The sequence below is a fragment of the Ascidia mentula genome, chromosome 6 (genome assembly GCF_947561715.1).
Source record: "Ascidia mentula chromosome 6, kaAscMent1.1, whole genome shotgun sequence".
NCBI classification, from domain to species: domain Eukaryota; kingdom Metazoa; phylum Chordata; class Ascidiacea; order Phlebobranchia; family Ascidiidae; genus Ascidia; species Ascidia mentula.
Window position 1 is genome coordinate 1,984,059 of NC_138571.1, and position 24,225 is coordinate 2,008,283.

At 40.0% G+C, this 24,225-nt stretch overlaps 1 protein-coding gene and 1 long non-coding RNA gene across 2 annotated transcripts in view; both read left to right on the top strand.

Annotated features, from left to right (window-relative positions):
- The window catches only part of LOC145906582 (NACHT, LRR and PYD domains-containing protein 3-like), a 131,468-nt gene that overhangs the window by 16,106 nt on the left and 91,137 nt on the right, over window positions 1-24,225 (top strand). The gene's annotated exons all lie outside the window — the stretch shown is intronic.
- Window positions 17,990-19,030, top strand: LOC145906624 (uncharacterized). Its single transcript, XR_014402841.1, has 3 exons — window positions 17,990-18,120; window positions 18,181-18,288; window positions 18,477-19,030. It is a non-coding gene; the product is annotated as an uncharacterized LOC145906624 (long non-coding RNA).

Here is a 24,225-nt window from a genome sequence, read left to right on the forward strand (position 1 = left end):
TAAAAATTAATCAACGCAAGGCAATTTAATCCATTGCGATTAATAACAATACATGAAATATTTTGTGATAACTTATCACCAAACACTCAATTTATAAATAAAATCTGGTAAAACCATCTTAACTTAATCATAACAAGTCGAAGGAAAACAAGTTTCCAATCACTGCAGCTGACGGAAAAGTTGAAATCAGATTTAACTCCGTCGTCAACCGCTACAAGCGAGAAAATCACGCCGTCGTCAACCGCTGGTGTGAATGCTTTGACGCTTGCCGCGTTTAGAAAACCGCGCCCACAGCCGCTAACCGTGACTGGTGTGAATTTCGTGATATTTTGAAATGATTATAACGAATATCGTATTACGCAAGCGAATTCGCACCTAAAAATATAGTCAACGCTATCAAGATTTCTCAAAAGATCATGGTTGAATAAAGGAAAAAGGGGAAAAAATGGATCAACATCGTTATATAATTTAACACAATAACACGGCGCTAAACGAGGTCACAGTGTTTGTGCATTATTTGCGCTGAGCACTTTTTAACAGAAAAAACCATCAACGGTAAATTGAAAGAAGAAAAAGAAAAGCAACATTTTTTTGGCCAGAAATCGGCATCGAACACAAATTACTTGGGTTAAGTCAAGCACGACCACTTTCCATTACAAAAACATTTAGTTCGTTTAGTTCGAACTCATCCAACATGTTCACATGATACGTCCGCTCATTCCCATTGACATCCCGAGAAAAATCATTAAGTTTTATCGCAGGTTCACCGCGAACTCATCCAACATGTTCACATGATACGCACGTTCATTCCCATTGACATCACGAGCAAAGTCATTAAGTTTTATCGCAGGTTTTACGCGAACTCATCCAACATGTTCACATGATACGTCCGCTCATTCCCATTGACTTCACGAGCAAAGTCATTAAGTTTTATCGCAGGTTTCACGCGAACTCATCCAACATGTTCACATGATACGTCCGCTCATTCCCATTGACTTCACGAGCAAAGTCATTAAGTTTTATCGCAGGTTTCACGCGAACTCATCCAACATGTTCACATGATACGTCCGCTCATTCCCATTGATTTCACGAGCAAAGTCATTAAGTTTTATCGCAGGTTTCACTCGAACTCATCCAACATGTTCACAAGATACGTCCGCTCATTCCCATTGACATCACGAGCAAGGCATTAGGTTTTATCTTGTAAACACAAACCGAGTCTTGTTGAAGTAGCTTACTGTAGTTAGTGACGTTGGTATTTTCACATACGCCATGTTCAGTACAAATCTGTTCAACTGTTGGACCTTCTATATAGCAAATTAAAGGGAGGAAACCCTGTCGATTCTTGCGAAACAGAAGCAAAGTCTAAAATGCCTTTGGTTTCATCTTTTAACGTTATCACAATTGACAAACCGACTTAAGAAGTTGTTCTCAAATTGGGTTTTATCAGTCCTTACGAACCCAAGTGATTTTAGGGGGTAGCGAATATTTCTTCTTACATCGTGCGAAATTACCTTGAATTGTTAAAATCAATTAATGTGCATTGTTAATTGCATCCTTTATGTCAGACTGAAAGAGTTTAAATGCATGCGAACAGCGGTTTAACAAAAATAGATTCGAAAAATGCACACTGCACGCTTCGGTGCTCACAGTTTGTGGCACGTTCAATGACGTCGCGACAGGACCCCCTCCAGTAGCGGGCAGTCGTCACGCCTGGTAACGTTCTGGTGGGCGTACGTGATCTCGAGGTCTTCCCGACGGCCTGGGGCGCGCTACCTGAACTGGCACGGACAAGTCAACGTGCGCTGGCTTCAGCCGATTGATGGATACGTGTTGGTCGCGACCGCCAATATCAAGTTTAAATGGATCCGGAAAACTGAGGCGTGGATAAACGAGGAAAGACGCCAATAATTGAAACGTTGGCAACAGTCATCAGCTGTGGAGTCAAATAAAAGCCTTTCTTCTTGGGCAGCTTCTCTGCAAACGCGTATGTGCAAGGCATTGTCTGTGTATACCTGCCAACATCATATTAGGGTTAAATTTTTTGGCCAGCTCGCTGCAAAACCTTGAAAGGATCGTAAGGAGTCATTTTTAATCAAGCGACTTGAAATTTTACAAACAAATACTAGAGTCAAGTAGAAAACGAGCAGTGAAAATCGACTTTGCGTATGTCCTTTACTTTTTTGTTCCTGTGCGAAAACGCATGTTTGAAATTAGGGTGGCTGAGGCGAAATTGACTAATTTTGACAGTTATTCGCGAGTCATTTGAACATTTTTAAATTAAGCGACTGTAATTTTACACACAAGCTCTGCAGAACATGAGCAGTGAAAATCGACTTTGCGTATGTCTTTTAGATCTTCATTACACATGTTTGAAACTAGGGTGGCTAATATTCAGCGGAATTGACTAAATTTGGCAGTTAATCTCCTGGTCCTATTTCAGTTCTTTGATTTCGACTTGCATCGCCCGACAGTGGCTGTTAGTTCTTCAGCTAATTCGTTTGCGTCTCAATTCTTTCTGAATTATTATTGTTCAGCTTTTATTCAAGGTTCATATGATTGCACCAAAACCTCCAAAGCGGCTGGGCTATGCGAGTCCAAGCAGGATTAATCGGATGCAACAAAACTTTGGCTGTAACTTGTTAAATGTCGGAAAGGTTTACACTTCACGAGAATCCTGTAATCCCCGTGTTAGTGCGAAAAACACATGGGTAAAATGCACACAGTTTGTGACACGTTAAATGCGATGCCTACAAAACAATGGCCCTTTATTTTATCACAAATAACAAGAAGGCGATTGTTGGCAAACAAAACTCCCTGGATTGTAATCTAAAAACTTGGATCGCAGAGTCTTATTAGCAAGCTACACTGGGTCGTAAGATGTTTTATTATCAGAAATCGATTAACCTCCATCATCTGATACAAACCTCACAATTACTTCGTCTGTCCCAGTTTCTATTCATTAAATAAATCGGATTTATTTAAATAGGGATAAGAATTATTCGCGCTTGACTAAATATAATTATTACTTGTTTGATTCGTGTTTTCAACTTATTGTTTTTTGATATCAATTATCTGTGTTGTTATTCACACTTTGTTTAACATTGATATTATTTTATTCAGCTGAAGATGCTCAACCTCTACAACAACAATATAGAAGATCGTGGTGCGGTTTACGTGGCCGACTGCATCCACAACATTGAGCGAGTGGGTCTGAGTGGATGCGGTCTGACAAGTGTTGGTGCCGAACATCTATCGTGGAAGATCAAACTGTTGAAGTATCCGGTGAGTGATTTCATATCATAGTCGGAATTCGTCCAACACACACGAATATTTCTGAGTGTCGCGAGCAAAAATCCAATGCACGAAGAGAAAGAAAGTTACAGGCTGAGTTATTTAAATGCCGACTGTCGCCATATCGTTATGTAATGCTTAACGGTTGTATTTCCCACTATATACCTCAACTATAATTTAGTGACATTATGAAGCGTATACCATTTTTAGATCTATCACATTCATGAAGCTTGCTACATGCTGCTAACTCGTTGTTCACGCAGACTTCTGTCAGTTAATTACGTCATGCTGATGTTTCGTCAGTCGTGTTCGTAATGTGCGGTCAGTTTCCCAAAATATCGACCACGTTGTAGTTGCCACAGTGTATTTAGTACACCACACCTCACACATCGGGCATATCTCCTGCGTAGTCCGAACAAGGTAGTGTAACAGGCGGGCGTTCAAACACTTAAATGTGAAAATCTATAAGAGGACGCATCAAGGTGTCAGATAGTTCTCCAAAATAAGGCAACACAATCACACCCATGGGAGTCCCTTCGTCACATCTAGACGGTGAAGCCTGGTTGCGCCGCACAAGGAAAAGGATGGTAACCGTTCGCTCGCCCTCTTCACGTTACCCACCTCCTGCTCCTCTGCTTCTTCCCCAGAAATCAGGTTCTCCACTCTTGTGTACATTGTACGTACTACACCGGAAACCGAACTTCGACATAAATTGGTGTTCAACCCCAATTTGCTTCTAGTTTTGGTTAACCTGCAGTAACGAATCACCGCTAAAAGCAAGGCTAGAACCCACACGAAAAATAGCGGCTCTCTTTGTATTGAAGACTCGCAAATATCTGCAAATCATATTCTGGTGTAGTTCGTATTCCAAACAATACCCAAGGTAGACATGTGGGCTGGAATACCGACACAGGATATCCAATGTCAGATGAAAGCGCGGGCGCACGTAATCCTGCATGGGAATTGCCTGAGATCGTAATCTCCTGAAGATGAAGGCCATTCAAAGTTTTACGATACGTCTGTACCTCGTGAATTTGTTGCACAGTTGACAAAGCTTCAAAGTCGAAATCCATGGTTGGCGTTTGCAAAGCAGACATGGTTGCATGCGAAAGGACATCGGCGACTTTGTTACTTTTACCGTTGATTTGCTGCACATCAGTGGTGAACTTGGCGCCGCGCTCTCAATCGACCCCGCAACAGCGGGCGTGTTTCGCGGTGTGTACGCACGAAACGAACTCGCATCGTTACGTCATCGACCCCCTGCGTTGTATATTGTGAACAGCGATCTATCCAGTCAACCTGGAATACATTGGAACACCGTACTTCCAGTTTAACGCTTTTTCAGAAGCCTCACGCGGCTTTAGCCTGCAGGAAATGTATTCAGTTGATTTGCGTGGGAATGATTTATTTGCGGAGCATTTGTGACTGATAAGGGCAGGGGAGTCCATATATGTGTTTTTTTCAACGCAGATAAAGGCGAGCTTACAAACCAACAGACACACACCAAAGCGAAAAACAATGCACAAAAATTCTGCGACGAGAATGATGTCCGTTCTATGCTGTAATGTCGGTTTCTAAGCGATTCCTTTTCCCCCTAAAAAAATAAAACCAATTAAACTATTTTAATCAAATAAAAATTAACCGAATTTAACCGCCTTCGGCGTGCCAAGGTAAAATCGGGCGGGGAGAAAAATGCGTAAAGAATATACGAAATTAATACATTTGGGAGTCAGGCGAATCCGGCATCTCGGACCAGCGTAATTTCGTGACTGGAACACAATAACAACGATTGTAAGTTGTCTTGCTGTATTTTTTTAACGGCACATAAACACACAGAGAAAATTAACTAAAATTCTAATACGATTGTCACACACCGAAAAGCGATTTACTTACACGTTTCCTTGCCCCGATCTTCGAGGCAACGCAATGTAGGTGTTTTAATATTTGAAACTATGTTGTATCTTCAATATAAGACGCATTCCTAATGAAACAAAACTTTGTTGTACCAGGATAACTTGTGTGACAACAAATTCGCTGCAGCGAAAAAGGTTTACGATTATTGGTCGCCGCTACTTTAGTGCAGTTTTCTGCTTAATTAAGATGACGTAGAAGCTTTTGAAATAGGTTTGTTGTAGTTGTACATTTATTTGAGCGCAACGCTGCCGTAACCGTGTTGCATCCACTTGAAATTGATCGAATAGCAATTTGTTGTGAAGATATATTCTATATTTTCTTCCACAAACATTGAATTCCCTTCACCATTTTCTTAGTAGCTTGTCTGTTGTCTCATCCTCTTTCTACGAACAACCAACACATAATATTTTGTGTTTACCGTCTTACAACATGAGGAGGTCAAATATAAGCGAATTTAAATGGAACCAGTGCCCATTCTTGCGAGCAACCACGTATTCACGAGTGATTTTTACTTAGAAACGTAATGGTGCTTCATGGGTAAATGTACGGTGAACGTAATAATGGTCGGGATTCTGAAGATTGCAAAAAGTGATTCCTAGAACTGGCGTAGGTTGCTGCTAAATCATCCAACCAAAAGATATTGATTTTGAAATATATAGATTTTGCCTATACGGCATCATCAGTATTCTAAAAGCAATTAGAATGATGTCGTATAGTCGAAATATATATGGAGATCTATGCTTTTTATAAAAATTTCTATACTTTGGATTGTTTTTGTCATACAGGTTTTCATGCATTTCTGTATGTTTCTGTTGGAACTGCTGGAGTGGTTTAGATGATGCCTCTCTGAACTTCCATGGCTTCTATCATGGCGCCCGGATCGTTTCTCAGTTATTCGTATGCAATTTGTTAGAGTTTGGTGACACCTTCCTCTATCACCCATTGCATGTCATTGTTACTGACTGTCAGATACATACGAACTCTGAAAAAAATGGACAAACTTTGGTATATGTTGTAACACTGCGGTAAACGTCGTCACAGAACTTACCTCGCCCATAGACGCACTTGCTCGCGCTATGCAAGCCAATCAAACTTGGAGGTAATAAGCTGCTTGGTGATGCGGATAGATGTGTGAGAATGTCCATGAATAACGTCAAACACACTTTTCGTCCATGTTGCTGGGACAACCGAAATAAATTTATCAGCGAAATTCTTTTGTCACAGTCTTGTGACCGTGGTGGATGCAGCAATCGAACTAAGCAGATTATAATGCAATATCTCTAGTGTTTGTGCGTCGTTCAAATCCAGTAGAAGTCATGGCACTGACTTTGACGCTCGTGTCGATTAGAAAATTTCGGCTGGAATGGCGTGCAAGGAAAAGGCCGATTGGTTTGCCGGTTACATAAGCCATTGCTGGCAACCAGCGTTGGAGTTTTCCTGGAAGGTGGTGCACAACATTACTGTGCTTTTTGCCTGAAACGTTTGTGGTAAAAAAAAGCACATGCCAGGAACGTCGGGCTTGCCAAATGTTTGCAGAGTTGCGCGATTCTTTTCTCTGCTTACAGAAAACTCGGACGTTGTGGTTCGTGCTTGCCACAATAATTCCGTGCGCTTTGCCAAAACCTCGGGGCAACCAATAACAATACGAATGTCTTCGGGCATGTTTGCTTGACAAGTGTTCAAACATGTGATGATCAACTAAAAACCAAGCATCTCGTCCATTAACGCCGATGGCTTTCGGTCGCCTAAGGAAGGCAAGTAGAATAAACGTGATGCGCGCTCCTGGCGAGAAAAGTCAGACGTGCCAACCGTGTCTTGATGGCTGCATACTTGTCTCTATCAGGTGGTGGTTCCAAAATATCAATCGGTCGACGCGCTGTGTCCTGATCTGGCGCGGATACAACGTCGAAATGCTTTGTTTATTCTTGCTTGTGGTTCCCAAGTGTAAACTGTGCTTTCAATTGCTGCAGACATACACGTGGTTATGAAGGCCAGAATGTCGTTAGCTTGACGATATCAGCATTTTCAGATTCCATATTACGTGTAGTATTCCAGTAAATCTTTGTTGGAATGCTGGTTCACCAGTCAAAATGGTTGCAATTTTTGTCTAGAACGCCTCGAAACGAGTCCATAACCATTGACATCCCGTGCAATATCATTAGGTTTCACATACGCCATGTTCAGTACTAATCTATTTAACTTTCGGCGCACAGATGTTGCATACAACAAATTGAAGGGAGGAAACCCCGGTTGATTTCAACGCACTAAAGCATAGTTGGTTTCATCTGTGCGAAAATACCTTGGCAGCTTGCGGTTGCAGCTTTTATTTTAAGCGCTCAGAAAGAGTCAGTTACAATGCATGCGCTTTATGTTATAAAATTGTCCTTTATTTTATCACAAATAACAAGAAGGCGATTGTTGGCAACCAAACTCCCTGTATTGTAATCTTATAACTTGGATCGCCGAGTCAAACTAACAAGCTAGTTCTACACTGGGTGGTCGTAAGATGTTTTATTATCAGGAATCGGTTTACCTCCGTCATTCATTCTGATACATATCTCACAATTACTTCGTCTGTCCCAGTTTTAATTCTTTTAAATAAATCGGATTTATTTAAATCGGGATAAGAAATATTCGCGCTTGATTAAAAGTAATTATTACTTGTTTGATTCGTATTTTCAACGTATTGTTTATAAAATCACTAATCTGTGTTGTTATTCACACTTTGATTTACTTGGATATTATTTAATTCAGTTGAAGGGGCTCAACCTCTGGGGCAACAATATAGAAGACCGTGGTGCGGTTTACGTGGCCGACTGCATCCACAACATTGAACGAGTGGATCTGTTTGGATGCGGTCTGACAAGCGTTGGTGCCAAACATCTATCGGAGAAGATTAAACTGTTGAAGAAACCGGTGAGTGATTTCATGTCTTAGTCGGAATTCGTCCAACACACACGAACTTTTGTGAGTGTCGCGAGCAAAAATCCAACGCACGAAACGAAAGAAAGTTACAGGCTTAGTTGTTTAAATGCCGACTGTCGCCATATCGCTATGTATACCACAACTATAATTTAGAGACATTCTGAAGATCATGACTTTTTTGGATCTGTACTATACACCAAGTCGCTACATGCTCCACACCAATCCAGCTATATACTGCTATCGCGTTGTCCCCGTAGACTTCCGTCAGGTAATTACGTCACGCTGATGTTTCTTCAGTCGTGTTCGTAATGCGCGGCCAGTCTCACCAAAATCGACCATGTCGTAGTTGCCGCAGTGTGTTTAGTACACCACACCTCACACATCGGGCATATCTCCTGCGCAGTCCGAAGAAGGTAGTGTAACAGGCGGGCGTTCAAACATTTGGATGTGAAAATCTGTAAGAGGACGCATCAAGGTGTCAGATAGTTCTCCAAAATAAGGCAACACAATCACTCCCATGGGAGTCCCCTCGTCGCATCTAGGCGGTGAAGCCTGGTTGCGCCGCATAAAGGAAGGATGGTAACCGTTCGCTCGCCCTCTTCACGTTACACACCTCCTGCTCCCCTACTTCTTCCCCAGAAATCAGGGTCTCTACTCAGTGTACATTGTACGTACTACACCGGAACCAGAACTTTGACATAACATAACTGTGTCCAACTTCAACTTGCTTCTAGTTTTGGTTAACCTGCAGTAATGAATCACCGCTAAAAGCAAAGCTAGAAGCCACACGAAAAATAGCGACTCTCTTTGTGTTAAAGACTCGTAAAATTAGGAGGAAAAATGCGTTTACAAAGCCAAATAAAATAAATAATAATCAATAATCAATGAAATAAACAGAGAAAAATCAGTGATTAAATTAATGTGTGTTAAATCAATCAAATCGATAGAGATGTTAAAGAATAGAGAAGAATTGTTTGCACAACCACTTGTAACATTTGTTCGGTCGCCTGGTTTCGGTCCAACTTGATTCCCAGAAACTCCTCATCGTCACGCATCGTTAGTATCACTGTCGCCAACCATAACACTTACATGGGAACAACCAAAGACTGAACTTCCTTTGGTTCCATTCCCTTGATCTAATCACAATCGAGGTCTTCTCAGCGGCCTGGGGCGCGCTACCTGAACTGGCACGGACAAGTCCACGTGCGCTGGCTTCAGCCGATTGATGGATACGTGTTGGTTGCGACCGCCAATATCAAGTTTAAATGGAGCCGGAAAACTGAGGCATGGATAAACGAGGAAAGACGCCAATAATTGAAACGTTGGCAACAGTCATCAGCTGTGGAGTCAAATAAAAACATTTCTTCTTGGGTAGTTTCTCTGCAAACGCGTATGTGCAAGGCGTTGCCTGTGTATATCTGCCAACATCATATTAGGGTTAAATTTTTTGGCCAGCTCGCTGCAAAACCTTAAAGGGGATCGTAAGGAGTAATTTTTAATCAAGCGACTTGAAATTTTACAAACAAATACTAGAGTCAAGTAGAAAATGAGCATTGAAAATCGAATGTCTTTTAGTTTTTATTCTTGTCCGAAAACACATGGTTGAAACTAGGGTGGCCAAGGTTTTGCGGAATTGACTAATTTTGACAGTCATTCGCGAGTCATTTAAACTTTTTTAGGCGACTGGAATTTTACACACAAGCTCTGCAGAAAACAAATAGTGAAAATCGACTTTGCGTATGTCTATTAGTTTTTTATTCCTGCGCGACAACCCGTGTTTGAAACTAGGGTGGCTAACGTTGCTTAGTTGCATCAAGTTTCGATCGTCGTCAAGCTACGGTGCTCACAGTTTGTAGAACGTTTAATGACGTCGCCACAGGAAATATCCAATGGTATATGAAAGCGCGTGCGCACGTAATCCTGCATGGGAATTTCCTCTTGCCTGCGAGTAAAACGGTCTACCACCGTTAGTAAATACATCTTGCCATGACATTGCGGTAATGGCCCAACTATGTCAATATAGACATAACTGAAACTGTTTGACGGACGTTGATATTCCTTTCGCGGCGCTTTGATGTGCTGTTGCACTTTGGATCGCTCACAGAACGCTAGAACGCTAACGGGTATCGGCGACTTTGTTACTTTTCTCGTTGATTTGCTGCACATCAGTGGTGAACTCCGATATCGCCGAAAGATGTCGCTGTTGACGTGCAGACCAAGGCTCTGTGTTTTTTTCCGAACTAAAAGTAGGAGGTTTATGGTTTGTTTACGCAGCAAAATTTCGCCCATCAATAAAGTATTGTAAACATCTGATTGCTGGGTAAAGTGCCAACAGCTCACGATCAAATGCGCTGTGTTTGATTTCGGGCGTCCCCAGCTGACGGCTAAAGAATGCAAGTGGCTGCCAGTTGCCGTCGTTTAACTTTTATAAGACCAGGAATCAGTTTACCTCCGTCAATCACTCTGATACAAACTTACCAACTATTTCGTCGGGTTTTCCACACGGATGGAGATGATGTGAATATGTTAAAATTATCGAGATTGATCGCTTTCGGAATGCAGGAACTGACTTTGATTCAGAACGGGCGAACGGACGAATTACAAATTGGCGCCGCGCTCTCACTCGACCCCGCAACAGCGCGCGTGTTTCGCGGTGTGTACGCACGAAACGAACTCACTTCGTTACGTCATCGACCCCCTGCGTTGTATATTGTGAACAGCGATCTATCCAGTAAACCTGGAATACATTGGAACGCCGTACTTCCAGTTTAACGCTTTTTAAGAAGCCTCACGCGGCTTTAGCCTGCAGGAAATGTATTCAGTTGATTTGCGTGGGAATGATTTATTTGCGGAGCGTTTTGTATGGGATTTGTAAGTACACGGGCATGATTTATTTGCGGGTCGTTTATATGGGATTTGTAAGTACACAGGCATGATTTATTTGCGGAGCGTTTTGTGACTGACAAGGGCAGGGGAGTCCATATATGTTTTTTTTCAACGGAGATAAAGGCGAGCTTACAAACCAACAGACACACATCAAAGCGAAAAACAATGCACAAAAATTCTGCGACGAGAATGATGTCCGTTCTACGCTGTAATGTCGGTTTCTTAGCGATTCCTTTTCCCCCTAAAAAAATGAAACCAATTAAACTATTTTAATCAAATAAAAATTAACCGAATTTAACCGCCTTCGGCGTGCCAAGGGAAAATCGGGCGGGAAGAAAATGCCTAAAGAAAATACGAAATTAATGCATTTGGGAGTCAGGCGAATCCGGCATCTCGGACCAAGCTGAGAACATAATTGGTCCATGATATTCATAACCTTTACAGTCACACAGTCGGTAAGCACTCTAGAACCGAAACATTTATAATATTGGCAATCCAGAGCAATCGGAGCTAAATATTTCTCCGAAGAAAAAACGCTTTTGGCCTAAAGCACATCGAAACACCGGTGACTAGCATTTCAACCGACTTTTGACGATTGAGCGATGTGATAATGCATTCGTTATCGTCAGGTGATGTCGCATAATACATTAACAATAACCGTTCAAATCCATCCTCGATATTCGGGAAAATCACCACCACCCGACTTTCGAGCATAAGCGTCTATGCCACGTTATAGAGGTTCTGGAGTTTAAATCACTGCCCCTCGTATTTCATAATAAGGAACAGCGTAATTTCGTGACTGGAACACAATAAGAACGATTGTAAGTTGTCTCGCTTTAACACGTAACGGCACATACACACAAAGAGAGTTAACTGAAATTCTGATACGATTGTCACACAACGAAAAGCGGTTTACTTACACGATTCCTTGCGCTCTCGGCAAATGGCAGCGACAACTTGTTCCGTGCTTTTAGCAAAGGGGCAGCCCTGCTCCCAGCCCAGCGCTTGAATCTTCTTGTTTGGCATTTTTGCAATTGCTGTAACAAATGTGATATCTGCTTGGCGATACGGATAGATGGGTGAGAAGGTCCATGAATAACGTCAAACACACTTCTCGTCCATGTTGCTGGAACGACCAAAATAAATTTATAGGCCTGGCGAGAAAGGTCAAAAGTGTCCATCAGCAACCGTGCCTTGATGGCTGCTGTAGTTAGTGTGGTATTTTCATATGCATATACGGAGATGATTGCTTCTTAATTCTTTTCTTGTTTTTCACATTTTATGGAGCAACAGGATTACCTTAACTCCACATTGGGTCGTTTTTTTTTAGATTCCATCTTTTCCTCAACGTTTCTGTTACTTTAGTCATAACAATTGTTAAGCAGACACAAAACCTCTGCACCTCCAGTAAAGTAATATATTTAACGACATCTGTACAGTTTTTCATGACATATTTTGGACCCCAACAAATTCGTTAGCTGCTCGTCATTCGCAAAGGTTTCGTCCAACAATAAATGTTGTATCTCTGAGGACGACAACATCTTACTCACAATTTTACATAATTATTTGCTGCCCACAAAAATAAAGAACATTTAAAATACCAAGTATGCGACAATAACGTGTAATTACCTCTGGTAATTTCACCCAATCCTGAACAATGTCATTGAGTATTCTCGGGTAAATTCTGATGCCCACTGATTAACAATGCGACAAATATATGGAAAATCCGCGTGGGGCAAGATTACTCTTCTCTGAAACGACGTAGCGATGACGTATCGACATTTGTGAAATCCCACGCTGAGTTGACCCCAGTGCGTTATTTCCAGTGTTAGGTTAAAACGCAACGCTTATAAACACGGCGTTAACATGCAGTCTACAAGATGTCCTACCTGGTAACGTCGACTTCCGTACTGGAACTACCAGTGTTACCCTGGCGTCCGTATTCCGTTCCGTATTCCAGCTTCGTAACATTGATTCAAATCATCGAGCAAACAGAACATATTTTATAGACAACTCCCTTGTTACATAAAATATTGGGTCCAAAGCTAACTTCAGTTTCTTAATAAAGTTTTTTGTTAAGTTTTCCCATTAGCTGGCTGGTGGTATCCGAAATTGCAATGTGAAATTTTAAACGATAGGAACCAATAATATTTAGAGAATTACCCGAAGTTGATCAGTGACCAAATTTTGTTGCTTTAAGTTTCGGTCGTCGAATACTTGTCCAAACTTTGGTTGTAAAAATGTTGCCAGTTGCCACTGAATCGAGCTCCACTTTAAAACATTTCGAGTCGAAAAGTGTAAAGTTTTGGCACGACTTTGCATACGAGAGTTGCCACTAATCTCACACGTGAAATCTGTTTGCTTTCACGACTCACAACTGTCAGATGTCCTCGCCTGACAAAATTACACCTGTGAGTTTTTGAAGCAACAGTTTGATGCAATATGCCTAGGTTTTGAAGCTATGGCATTTCAACGATACCCCGGAAACCTAGACTGCAAACACAGGGTGCGAAATTAGCAGCAGTGTTTTATATTTACCTGCTTTCTTGCGTCATGAGATACTTTCGGTTTGTAACCTGTTCAATCCTGACTTCTTACACTAAACTTTATTTTAAGCAAATAATACGCTTTAGAGTACAAATAAAAGCTCGTGGCACCCCTGAAAGATACAAATGGCATCCCGGTTGTAACCACTGCTGTATTCGTTTGAAACAAAGAAACAAAAAATAACATCTGGAAACTGCAATGAAACAAACGAACCTGACATAACCACATAAAAACGATAAGGTTAAATATCACGCAAGGAAACTGTAACAAATATACCAGAACACTAAAATCGCCTGACATAACCACTCCTTATCCAAGTATAAGCAGAACGACGTCACACCGATAACGCGAAAGAATTACAGCAAAATAACATGTTTGACTTAAATATTAACAAACCATTGTTTATTTGCAAACAATGTCAGTTGTTTTGGAACAATGACCACTATTTCCAAAATCATTGTGATTTTCTTCATGACAAATATTTGAACCAAATATTGTAAACAACGATGAGATCACTGACGTAATAATCTGATGGGAAGAAACTTGCTGTGTTTATTTTTGACTTTTTAGTTTATGTTATTACAAATCCACTCTGGCCATTTTACAACAACATAATTAGATATTTACGACCATAACATGATCCTAACCTCCAAGCTTAAGTTATTTTCTTGTTTAGATGGAGTTTCTTGATCTGGCCCTCAACGATTTGACGGATGAATGTGCCGAGTCATTGGCTGCATGTGTTCACAACATTGTGGAGTTGTATGCTAAGTATTGTGACTTCACACAAGCAGGGAAGGATCTCATCAGATCAAAGTCGCGAGGATTTGTTAACTTGTAACTTTCCATTCTAGCATGCAGTTCCTTGAGTTATTTCCGATGAAACATTTGATATAGATTCAACTGAATATCACCACACTACGCTAATTCAATGACGTAACACGTGATGTAATAATAACCAGGATTTACTGTGTGTTACGCATATAATTTGTAAATTCCTCATTTCGCTACATTAATTCTCGTTCACATGTGACGTATACGACGTAAACTCGCCAATGAACTGAAGTAACCCCCTGACGCGTTAGGGTTTTTCCCTTATTGCCTGTCCGTGAGGTGGTAATCCTTGGCAAAATGAAATTATTCCCCTGGCAAGTTGTGCGCTTGAACACCAGTGTGTCTCGACCACAATATAACGGCAGTGTTCAAGTAGATGTCAGGGCCTGGTTAACCCTGGGATCGTGAGTTCGAACCTCACCGAGAGCTTGATTTTAAAGATCTCGCTCCGACTTATCGTCAAAAAAACAGTGAACCAATTACCCACATTACAATACAAAAAATCCAGCAAAACTTGCATAATATTTGTGGTTATTTCGGTAACCCTGTTGATTCTTAACTTGTGAGCGATTAAAATTTAGATTTTTTTTATTGGTTTGTGAATTATTTGTGGATTACTGACACGCTGTTCTTGATTTACCGTTTTCATCCACGCTGCAAGTTAGTTGTCTGTGTCGTCATACTATGTTCTGCATGATTAACTGCACGTGTTAAAATAAATCCAGATAAAAGACATGCATGAATGAACAAGATATAAAGTAGCTGCAGAAGGGATGAGAATATTTTGTTGACGATTTTGAAACTTCCTAGTCATGATTTTACCACGTTGGGTGTAGTTAAGTGTTGTCACGTAAATAAAAATTGACTTCGACTCCGCAAATACTTTCGACTAGTATATTTTAAAGTTTCCTTGTAGCTTTTGTGCTTGGCTTGGTGGGATTAAAGTTCGGTAAGTCTTGTTTGTTAGCGGCGCGCAATCACCCCATGATAACAGAAAATCACTTTCTTTCCTCGCGTTCGCACTTATTTTCAACTTTCTGTAATAAAATTCAGTGGCGATCACATGCAGTTTGAAAGTGCGGAATTATTAAACTTCTGTAGTTATCAAAAATCACTGATTTCCGTTACAGTTAATAAATCTTACAACATTTTCATATTCAACAGTTCAGCTTTGTATCAAGTTTGTGTAGAGCTTATTCGTAGTGCAAAATTGTTTGAGAGCGCTAAGTTCCCTTTCCATCTATTTTCTTGTCCTTGCTTTCTCATAAAATCTAGATGACGAAGACCTGATATATTTATCTAAAATGCAAACAGCGATAATTTCCGTGAATTTGTCGCTGCAAAGCGCCATACTACTAATAATTCGTATTTGATAAAGTAAGCAGGTAAACATGGATATCCAAAATAAGATTATTTACATACTTGTATTCTGAACATGAAATTTACATCAAATCTGAAAATGCAGGAAGTATACTCAATAATTTAAAGCTCACCAGGCAAGAAAACTTGTTTGGACGACGTTTCGGCCGTTATACAATAGACCTTCATCAGGACAATTGATGTAAAATGCCAACACGCCGAATAACTAAGATTTCGAGTATTTAAGCATGCTTTGGTTTGTTTTTGGCACAATCTGCATTCTACCCAACTTACATTTTGTGATTAGATTTTTGCAGTATATCGTCTGCAACTTCATAAGTTCACCATCAATCTTTATGGCAACGCCCAACACCGTAAACAGACAACACTTTCCTAGTTGTCCGGTGCGAAAATATTTGACTCCTCATCTTCTCTTGCCACTGATGATACTCATTAAAACAATGACGGATAAAAAAGTCCTCTTTGTAGTAAGTTGCATCGTTTTAGGCCGAAACTTGGGAGTTTTCTCTGCATGGCTCATATTTCCGTGTTTGTTATGTGTTAATTTCTGCAATGCGATTTATGGACAACTCAGATGGTGGATGTTTATTGACAAAAATATATTTCGTCTAAAAAAGGTATCGTCATCAGTGTTTGGTGTGTTGTGAGTAACGATATGAGTTCACAGATGTTTTAATGCTTCGTGTTGTTTCACCGTTATTTCGAAGCTTTACAGAAGTGCAGAAAAATGCGATTTGTTCTCAAAAATATCAAATCAGGTAGGATTGCTTAATAGCTGTAGAGGAATTTGTCCCTCGGTCGGGCATTGTTTATTTGTCTGAGACAGCAAATTACTTTATTTGGTGTATATAATGAAACAACAAGCTTTTGATTTACGCCAGTAGATATTTTTGTGAAAAATTGATTTCGCTTATGTAAGTTACCACAAGCATCGTCAGTTTCTGCAAATGTTACGTAATATTAATATCAAAAGCAATGAAATACACATTAAACACCGTTGCAACTGGAAGTCCTTTCTTTACGCTATCTCCACAAAGCTCAAACTGTGAACTACAGTGTGGAAGCGAACCTAGTGGTGATAGAGGAGATAGGAAAAAACGCGCTCACACGTGACCGTAAAATCAGTGCACTTATTATCCACATAACACTAAAAAAAATCCATCGGAACCTGCATAATATTTGTGGATATTTCGGTAACCCTGTTGATTCTTAACTTGTGCGCGATTAAAACTTGGATATTGGTTTGTGAAATATTTGTGGATTACTGACACGCTGTTCTTAATTTACCGTTTTCCAGTCGCGCTGCAAGTTATTTCATTGTGACGTCATTCTATGTTCTGCATGATTAACTGCACGTGTTAAAATAAATAGAGATAGAAGACATGCATGAATGAACAGGATATAAAGTAGCTGCAGAAGGGATGAGAATATTGTGTGTTGACGACTTTCCAACTTCTAGTTATGATTTTACCACGTTGGGTATAGTTAAGTGTTGTCACGTAAATTAAAACCGACTTCTACTCCACAAAATATTTTCGACTCGTTTAATTTAAACTTTCCTTGTAGCTGTGTTCTGTGATCAGTGGAAGCACTTGTGTTCGAGGTTGTTTCCTTCGAGGTTGTTGTCACGTGATCTCAGTTATTTTTTTTAACGTCTCTGTAGTTGTTAGTGAGCGACAAGCTGCTACACAGTTACCTTACAGAAATGAAACACAATTGATTGGAACTTTTACTTCACTATGATTAAGCATATTAGCTCGGGATTTTCTCTTACGCGTATTTAACTTCAAGTTTTTCGAATCACAATTTACTCCAGTAGTAAATTGTAGCGAATTTACATTTCCTTCCACGGAGATCGATGTTTCAAGTTGTTCGTGGAATTACCGTAACCAAGTCAAATATGGTCTGAAGAAACCATCCCAAGAACAAACATTTTGCTTGAATGAATTATACCAGGGGGAAATTCAAAGAACAAAACATTCAACTAACAAAGGGAATACACCTTTCAGATGCGAAATTTGCGGAAAGTGTTTCACAAAACGTCAACAAATCCACAACCATAGACGGATTCATACGGTTAAGTAGCAATTTAAGTGCTTGTTTTGTTCCATGTTTCCGCGAGAAATTCTCTCATGTGTATCATATGCTGAGAAGAAGGCACTTTGGTGTTTTTCTATCTCTGTTGAACGTAGGTTCGACAGACGAAGACATTTTATTCAGACAGGGAACATCTTGGTTTTCAATTAATCTGCATAGTTTAAACAATTTGAAGGAATATCACAAAGATGAAGTTTATTGTGTTGTCGATCTAGTTCTTGTTAATCGGATGCAACAATGTCGGTATGGAAATATCACTGCGTTGGTTTCAGACGAATGGTTTCCAACGAATACTTTTTACAGGGGCTAAAAACTGTCAATCACATCAAAAGTGGTCGCATACATTCAAGGTGGATGCGGTTCTGCATGTGCCTTATGCAGTGTAAAGTGTGCTTACCAACAGTACAGCCAGTGAGTTTGTGATGTACACTATGTAATTTTATTTAATCTAAAAATAGAAACGACTTGCTGACAACATACACTATTTCAACTTATTATGGCACCTTATAATAGGCGCTATTGCTTCTCATAAAAACGCCCGACTTTACCGTTTTGTTTTTCCCAACGACGGTGTTTTGACCACAAACTTCTCGTTGCAGATCAAAGTCGACCTCTTGTGGATCGTGTGTTGCAAGCTGTGTATCATGTGGTGTGATGTGGTCAAACCCATACATAGGAAGTGTCATGTTGGCGGGAACACAAGCATATCAGTTCTTTCAAGAATAGTTACAACACGCAGAAATTTTTAAATAACAACACCTTTTTAGGTTTTTCCTTTATTATAGCTGATATTATTTTAAAAAACGGCGATATTCTGCAATATCAGTATCGGTACGTGCTCGCCGTGTTATGTGCTTTTACAACATATGATACAACTGAAAACCAACTCATAATACAACTGTATTGTACCAACAGGTTTTGTGTGCTTGTTTTCATTATTTTGACCCCCTCAAAACTGCGTGCAAATGCGTTGAATAGTTGCTTCAGGTCGCGCCGGTTGACTAAACACAGAAACCCAGACGCAAGCAGAGAAACCTGTTTTGCTTGGGGGGAATCTACACCAGCTTACGTTTTAAAACCAAAACGTATCAACAAACGATGTCGTTCAGGTCACGTCACACATGAACGTGCAACAATTCACCACAATTATCTGACGACGAAATGTTGTTTGTCTGAATCTTCCCTAAATTGGTTGTGTGTTGGATCATTACGTTTATTAGCAGTTTAACCCGGTGGTGTAAAAATCGAAACGTCATTAGGACAATGCTGCTGACAAACATGCTAAGACTTTACACATACTCACAGGTGGGAGAACATGCTTATGAAGTTTTGCAGCATAAAAATTCCGACGAAATCATGGAGTTATTTTCGGCTTTGGATATTGTGGTGGAGAAACATGTTTTGCTCGAGGGAAATCCCCTACAGGTCCCGTCGGCAAGGGACTTATTATGGGACAGGATGGAGTTGATACCTGACACAAAAACAAGCCGCAACGCATCAATAGGCCTTGTCGGTACAATATAAATTTCACAAAATTTCACAAAATGTTTTCGGTTTTGTTTCGAAAACGAATCGTTTTAATGTCTCTGGAATATCGGCAACATCAGTATCGGTACATGCTCGCTGTGTTATGGGCTTTTTTGTCATATGATGCAACTTAAACCTACTCATAAAACAACAGTCTTGTCGAAACTTTTGTGTGTGTTTATCCAATCTGTTGACCCCTCAACATCGCATGAAAACATACGTAGGAATATTACTCATTGTCAGGACACACCGCCTGCCCAAACAAAAGAACCCAAACCATAGTGAAGGAAGTTGTTTTGATAGTTGGGTGCAACTAAGGATTAGTCGAGAGGAAAAAATATATGGTCATATTCGACATCGCGCACCAATGCACTTAATGTATTGGAAATATCGCTTCAGTGAATTTTGCGATACAACGCAGCATATGTCTGCGCGAGAGCGCGCAAGTACTCACCATAGTCATCTGCCTAAGAAATGTTGAGGTTTAACCCAACAGTGCCAAACCAAAACTCTTTCAAACCTGGTAAGACTTCACACATACTCGATAAGTTCTACAATGTTTCAATTTTTTCAAAGAGTCGATTAACAAAATGCCCTAAATAACCACTAGTTATTACAAGCATATTTACATGTTTCTTTCACCCTCACCGATTTAACATAGTTTGGTGTTTGTTGGCCGAAAAAGTGCTTTTTTTAGATTTTTGCTGGACAGGAAATTATTAACCGTTTATACTTACTAAACGCAACATGCTGCTGTCCATTAGTATACGTTGAGGGTTTAGTGTAATGATTGGATTTTAAATGTATTATATGGTCCTGTTGTCCTAATCATCAACAAGTTATAAATTTAGCTCATAAAGTTTCTCAGGTCTGATGTAAAAAATACTTTGCCCCTTGGACTTGCGATAGCCCGGAATAAAATAATAGGAAATAAAATAAAAATCTAAATTGCGGTAACCCGCAATCACTGCAGGCAAAATTTGGCCTATCTGATAAGTGCGCATTCGTCCCTCATACTTCTTGCGTTGATTGCGGGTTTCCACAATTTGGAATCTTATTATTTTATGGTGTCACAAGGAAAATCCGACACAAAAACGATTCATTCTCTCGCATGAAAGCGTAACCAACCAATGCGAAGCTGACCTTATTTAACAGGACACAAACAAATAAGTTTTACAACATTCTTGAACAACAAAAAGTTTTACACCAGGACAATTTATTTCGAAGTTATATATGTTTACTTTACGTTGGTGAAACTCTTTTTCTCAAACTGTTTCAACACAAAGATAACATTTAATTGTTGACCATTCACACACGTTGCAGCTGCCAATTCCGAAATATGTTCATCATCAACATTTGGGGGAATGTAAATATAGCTGTCAATGATGCATAATTACTAGATACTTGGTTTCAAGTATCTGTATATAAAATACCGTTGTTGAATACTTCACACTTCCATTAGATTTTATCTGTAACATTTCCTTACATGTAGTATATGGCTGACCGCCGTAATCCCAGGTTCCATCGGATAGACAAGTGGCAGTAGGGGCTCCTGACATAGTTAGTGTTTGAGGATTGCAAATAAACGTGACAGTATTGAGCACTCCTTCCAAATATTCTGTCATCGGAAACATGACTTCGACGTTGGCCAGAGTCACTGGCGCCAAACAAACTGCAAAGAAAAAAGCGAGGGCGGAAGTCATCAATGTGGACAAAAAAATGATGAGAAATGAATTCCTGAAATGATTTGAGCAAAGTTACGCGAAATCGTGCAAAACGCCTGTAGTTTATTCGGCAACGCATGTAGTTATAACTTACCTGCAGTACGTGATTAAACCCGAGCAAACAATGATTTTTTTCGCTTAAATCAATACAACAAATAGGTAAGCACTTTATTTTCCGCGCAAGTCATTATATAACGAGTACCTCGTAGACATGTAGGTGCTGAACCAGACCAAGCAGGTGGATCGATAAATGTTGACCCCGCATTACAAGTGTTCATTGTTGGTCCTGAAAGTTGGTAGCCTGGAACACACCCGTATGTCACCACCTCTGAGAGCTTATACACCGCTTGGGTTGGAATGACGAATTGGTTGGCATCCAAAGGGACGTTTGGACAAGCTGCAAAAAAGTTGGTAATAACAGTCCGCTTACGCCACAACAACTTCATATTGGGTCACCTGATTGGCAAGTGGCCAGTTCCGCTTCGTTAAACATCCATTCACCGTTACGCAAAGACTCGTTGGTCATTTCTCCTCCAACAGGAATTTGGTTCGGAACCACACAGATGTAGGTAACTGAAGCGCCTTCCTGATAATTTGGTATGGGTGCAATAACGGTTGGAACAAGTCCCAATGTTGACGGAAGTGCATCGCAATCTAAAGAAGTAACATTGGTTTTGAGATCCACTCATTGCAAGGTTTCTGATATTTCCAATATACCTTTCAGACAAGAATCTGTAACAGCACTCCACGTGAAGTCAGCTTGGCAGGTCGATGTTGGGTTCGTGGGATAAGTACTACTCAAATACCCACTGTTGCATGTGTACGTAACCACCCCACCGATCGAGTACGTTGGTCGTAAAGGCAGGTATGAGGTATTGGGTAGAAATGGTGGAGGAGGGACACAAACTTTTTAGATACAAAAAGAGTTTGTTGACATAAAATGTATTGTGGACGTGTGTTAGGTACAAAACAATTGACTATATAGTGGTGTTAAAGTGGACTTACCTTGTGTAGGAACACACGTGTTGTTCTCATCCCGACAATATCCTGCTTTACACAGACATCCATTGAGACAAACAGCAGGACAAATTATTGGTGGTGGAGATCGGAGTGAGTCACAACTTGCACAACCACTTTCACAACTTGTTGGTGGGAAATATTCTTCGTTTATTCCACATTCTGAATGAGGAGAACGAGTATATTATTTATGCTCACCATTATATTCAACCCGCGCACGCAGCGGTAATTAAGTTGAGTGGCTTTTATCGTATAGAATTGGTTTATACTGAAAACACTCACCCATTGGACAAGATGGCAAAGAAAGACCAGTTATAGACCATGTACCATCATCCTGGCAAATATTCATGGTTGTACCAATTGCTGTTGAACTATCATCACATGAGTAAGTAACTTGTGAATTTCTTGCATAAGCACCAGTCACCGGTAGAAATGAACCACCATCAATCGATGGAGGTGGACAGCATTCTAAAACGTACGAACACCAAGTATAAATGTTAGAAACACTTGAAACAGCCAGTACAAAATAACCCAGTGGCTAACCAGCACCAAGTATATATATATATATAAACATACCATTTTCTTTGCACTGTGTGTTAGCATTCCAATCTCCATTACTCCCACATATCATGGTGTCTGATCCGACTATTGTAAATCCACTGTCACAAGTATATTGGACGGTGGTACCAGGAATATTTACAGTTGCTCCTGCTGGGCGTGCGATTGTAAAAGTTGCATCGGAAATACTGACTGGAACTGGACAAGCTAGGTCACATCAAAAGGGCTGTATTAGTTTTGTAATGAAGAAGGCTATTTGGATTGAAATTGTTACAACACTGATGAAGGAAAGAGAACGATTAGGATGTTTCTGCATCCTCTATACAGTTTTCAACATAGATCAACATTCTTTGTGTATTTAAAGCATTCGAAACCATCACAGACTCCAAGATTTAAAAGTGTGATTATTACCGCTTACCATTTGCATTGTACACGGGTGCACTATTTCGGTCCCAGGTTCCATCATTAAGGCAAGTTAATACCGAATTTTCTGGAGTTTCATGTAGAGACTCACAGGTATACGTAACAGTTTCTGATGGTTCATAGGATTCTTTTATTGGTGAAAATGTTCCAAAATCAGTTGTTGGTGGAAAAACGCATGCTAAAAAATATCTAATGTTAAATAGGTGTATTTAATAGATATTTAACAGAATTAATAGTGAAGGTTGTCTTTCAAATCTTACCATATTTTGAAGGATAATAACAGGCTTTTTTATCATCATTCCAACAACATCCCGAAAGCTGACATAATCTCCTGCAACAAAGATTAATAGAGTCCACGCCAAAACAACAAGTTTTTCACATATTACCTTGTTGGACAAAAGAATGAACCGCACAGGATGTTTGTTTCTTCACACCGCAATGAAGCAGAATCTGAACAACAGGAATATATTAACTGTTTTGTCGGTCCTCACTGTATTTGCGCAAAGCAATTTGCGAAAAAATTTTGCAAAATTGTGTAAAACTTTGCATTCTTCATAACAATTCCACGTAAGTAACTCGTCCGAACTTTCAGAGCTCCGTTTAACGAGTTTAGCTATAAAGCCATGTAGTTGCGAATAATTTGAATCCTGATTAGAATCAAATATGTGGGAAAGTTAATGTAGGTTGCCCTGGTAGAATATAAGGAACAGACCAAATCCAACTGAGCAACAACAAGCACATTTACATGTTGCCCCGTATGATAAGACTTCCTACCTTTCCTGTAACATTGCATGCAAGGATCGTTTGGTTGTTCGTCAAAGCAACAATCTCTGTGTGTAGAAACATGAAGTTTTGAAACAAGTTATTCAGATTAATAAATATTGCATCAACAAACAATCACGACAACTCCAACCTTCTTTCACACTGTGTGCGGGTGATAACGCTGCTCACACAAGCTTGTCTTCTTGCATACGACACAGCACAAGTCCTCCCAGATGCTTCCGTCTCAAAGCAGCAAACCAACAATATGCACCAGACAATAGAACAAGTATTGAACAAACACATATTCAAGATAATTTAAACCGACTTTTGCTTTATT